The following is a 4,654-nucleotide window of genomic DNA, read 5'->3' as shown; positions in this document are numbered from 1 at the left end:
CAAAAGTTGCTCCAACGTATCACAAGGACATATGCATCATGGTTTTCATAGTGGTCATATTTATAGTAGCCAGAAGTTGGAAAGAGCCCAGATGTCCTTGAAGAGAGGAATGGATATAGAAATTGTGGTACATTTACACAATGGACTACTACTCAACTTTTAAAAACAATGAGTTCATGAAATTCATAGGCAAATGGATGGAACTAGAAAATACCATTCTGAGTGAGGAAATTCAATTACAAAAAAACCACACATGGTATTTACTCCCTGGTAAGTAGATATTAACCCAAAAGTTCAGAGTACCCAAAGACACAATTCACAGGCTATATGAAGCTCAAAAAGAAGAAAGACCAAAAATGTGGAAGTTTCAGCCTTTCTTAGAAAGGCAAACAACATAATCACAGGAGGTAGAGGGTGGGAGAGACTTTTGAGGGAGAGCAGAGAGGGAGGGGAAAAGAGGGAGGTTAACCAGGTATGGGAGGAGAAAGGGATGATATACAGAGGGCCAGGAATTTCAACAGAGGTATGTAGCAATGAGGAATGGGGAACTGGAGGTAATTACCAGCATTTCTCTGATACAAGGAAAGCAAGAGGCTCCTAGGACCCAACAGGGATGAGATTAGCTGAAATGCCCAACAAAGGGAGAGAGATTTTTTAAAGACCATATTCAGGGGCTAGCCATGGCCCCTGATGGGAGAATGGGGCCAACCACACATTTCCAAATTCTTAACTCAGAAGGGCTTCTGTCTAACAGAAATATAGGAACAAAGTGTGGAACAGAGACTGAAGGAAAGAGCACCCAATGATTGCCTCACCTGGGGATCCATTCCATACATAGGCACCATAACCAGACACCATTTCAGATGCCAAGAAGTGCTTGCTGTCAGGAGTCTGTTATAGCTGTCTCCTAAGAGGCTCTTCCAGAACCTGGCAAATACAGGGAAGAATTCTTACAACCATCCTTTGGACTTAGCACAGAGTCCTCAATGGAGGAGTTAGAGAAAGGACTGAAGTAGCTGAAGGGGTTTGCAACCCCATAGGAAGAACAACAATATCAACCAACCAGACACCCCAGAGCTTCCAGGGACAAAATCACCAACCAAAGAGTACACATGAAGAGACCCATGGCTCCAGCTGCATATGTATTAGAGGATGGCATTGTCTGGGACTAATTTGAGAAGTTTTTGCTCCTTTGAAGACTGGATTTCCCAATATAGAGGAATAACAGAGAGGTGAGGAGGGATTGTGTGGGTGGTAGGGGTAGCATACTCATAGAAGCAGGGAGAGATAGGTTGGGAGAGGGGCCTTCCAGAAGGGAAACTGGGAAACAGGATAACATTTGAAAGGTAAATACATAAAATATCTAATGAAAATAAAGAAAATATATCCTATAGATATTTGTTCATTAAATTTCTTCAAAATATACATTTGGTATTTGATCGATTATCTTATTCAATTTACCCTACCAACCTTCTGTGCATTACTCTCACAGTCAGTATTTGACTACATGTATATATGTATTAGTCACTGATAAAATTATAAGAAATTATAAATATATGTTTGCAAATGATTTTCCATAAATAGCCTTTAATCTGTTTGTTCTTTTAAGATAATACATAATCAAACACACTTCATCCTTAGGAAAGTTGAATATAATTTAACTCCAATTCAAATGGTATCAAATTATAGAACAAAATAATGAGTTTGAACATTAACAATATGTTTATAATAAATATAAAAATGCATAGAATAAAATTTGTAATATGTAAAATAGACACCATATGTTTACAAATTAACTTAACAATTCAAACTAAAGTGGTTTGTTGAGAATTCAATACATTGAAAATCAAAACCACAGATCTTCCTTCAAGCAAAGGCTATGTGTATGTGTATTTGTGTGAAGCAGAGACTAAAGGAATGACCATCCAGAGACTGCCCGACCTTGGGATCCATCCCATAAACAACCATCAAAACTAGACACTATTGTGGATTCCAACAAGAGTTTGCTGACAGGAGCCTGCTATAGCTGTCTCCTGAGATTCTCTGCTAATGCCTGACAAATACATAAGTGGAAGCTCACAGTCATCCATTGGACAGAGCACAGGGTCTCCAAAGAAGGAGCTAGAGAAAGTACCCAAGGAACTGAAGGGGTTTTCAGCCCCATTGGAGGAACAAGAATATTAACTAACCAGTATCTCCAGAGCTTTCCATGAAAGCACATTGTTAGTATTTGTACATATATACCCTTTGTTGAATAAAATTATACTAAGATTAGGTGCATGTAAATGCAAATAATTTAATTCCAAGAAAGTATGTATTTTTGTCTCATAATTTTTAGTCAATAATTTAAACATTTGCCTTTCATTTACAATGTTTTTATTTGCAGTTAGTTTTGGTGCTCATTTAACATAGTTTTACTATTGTATTAACATATATTTTTCATTAAACATATTTAACACCTGTGTTTGTCCATAAATAATTTTGAAGAAAATATCTAAAGAAATAGAAAACAGGTTGTCAGTAAGACTAATGCAAGATTAGAAAAGAAAGATAGAAATTATCCACATGATAGCTGAGAACAACCTAAGAAATAATCATTTATATTTTTATCATTACTCTAAGGATATTTTATTTTATGTGCCATATCCTGGTACTGAAATAATATATAATGGGTTGTTTTGTATCCATAATATTCATAATCTTTAAAATTAAAAATAATAATTTTCATACTTAAAAAATAAAAATGAAATGTTTTGAACATTTTCTAAATTATTTACCAATTGTACTTTGATAAAATGTGATTTTGAACTTAGTGTTTAGGAAAAGGATTAGTATGGAGGGAGTGGAGATGTCCCTTTGTTTAAAGGAAAAGACCCACCCACTGTTACATTTTAAGTAGGAGCTTGTTGTGGGACAATTAATTTCAAAGGTAAAACAAGAATAGGGCCATGAGTCCTTAACATGTGTTTTCTTTGGTTGGTGATTTAGTTTCAGGGAATTTTGGAGGTACTGGATAGTTCATCCTGTTGTTCCTCCTATGGGGCTGCAAACCCCTTTAGCTCCTTGGGTACTTTCTCTAGCTCCTTCTTTGGGGACTCTGTGCTCTGTACACTAGATGACTATGAGCTTCCACAACTGTATTTGTCAGACACTGGCAGAGTCTCTCAGGAGACAGCTTTATGAGGTAGTTGTCAGCAAGTTCTTTTGGGCCTTCACAATAGTGTCTGTTTTTGGTGGTTGTTTATGGAATGTATTCCCAGGTGGGGCAGCTTCTGGATGGTCATTCCTTCAGTCTCTGCTTCACACTTTTTCTCTGTAACTCCTTCCATGGGTGTTTTGTTTCCCCTTCTAAGAAGAATTGAAGTAGCCACACTTTGGTCTTCCTTCTTAAGTTTCATGCATTATGAGAATTGTATCTTGGGTATTCCAAGCTTCTGTTCTAAATCCACTTAACAGTGAGTGCATATCATGTGTGTTCTTTTGTGATTGGATTACCTCACTCACATAGGTCTTATGAAGGTTATATGCCCCAGTATAGGGGAATGCCAGGGATACAAAACAGAAGTGGAAGGGTTGGTGAGCAGGAGAAGTGCGGAGGGGAAAGAGGATTTTCAGAGGGGAAACTAGGAAAGTGGATAACATCTGAAATGTAATCTAATAAAATAAAAATAATAATAATTTTAAAAGTTATTGAAACAACAACAACAACAAAACAGGAATAGGATAGCCTTAGAAGGTTGCTATTTAGAGAAGTAATAATGAATTGGCATCAATAATAAAATAGTTTTCTTCAACAACTATATAGCTGAACACTCCTCCATTGCTGGTAAAATTAAAACTTGTACAACTTTGGAAATCAATTTGACCGTTTTTTTTTTAGGAAACTGGAATTAGGTCTACCTAAAGACCCAGCTACTCTACTCCTAGGCATATACCCAAAAGTTGTCCCACTAAACAACAGGGAGATTTGCTGAACTATGTTCATACTAGCTTTATTGGTCATAGCCTGAAATTGGAAACAACATAGATAGATGTCTATCACCTGAAGGATGGATAAAGAAAATCTGATACATCTACACAATAGAATGTTATTCTGCTGTTAAAAACAAAGACATCATGAATTTTGCATTCAGGTGGATGGAACTTGAGAATATCATCTTGAGTTAGGTAACCTGACTCAAAACGGCATACATAGTATTTATTCACTTATAAGTGGATATTAGCCGTAAAATACTGGAAAACCATGCTACACACTAGGGACTAAAAAAGCTAAACAAGGAGGAAGGAATAAGCAAAGATCTTGATTTTCACTTAGAAGGGTTTATAAAGTAGTCATAGAAGGTAGAATTGGATGGCACATGGTATGGGGGGGTGGGTACAGGAGAGATTTCCAGAAGGTAATTCAATGAATGGAAATCTGCAACTGGTGGAGGAGGGGAGCATCTCAAGGATGTGCCAGAGACTTAGAGTAGGGAAAACTCCCCCAAATCAATGGGGGTGACCTTAGATGAGACTCACAGCAGTGGGGATGTGGAACATGTAGAGACCACCTCCTGTAACAATGCAGAAACTGATCAGTGGAGAACAGTGACACCAACCTCAACAAAACTTTTAACCCAAAATTTATCCTGTCTATAAGAAATGCAGTGATTGG

The sequence above is a fragment of the Mus caroli genome, unplaced genomic scaffold (assembly GCF_978045245.1).
Source record: "Mus caroli unplaced genomic scaffold, Mus_caroli_1 scaffold_15, whole genome shotgun sequence".
NCBI lineage: Eukaryota > Metazoa > Chordata > Mammalia > Rodentia > Muridae > Mus > Mus caroli.
Note: the sequence above shows the minus strand (reverse complement) of the source record.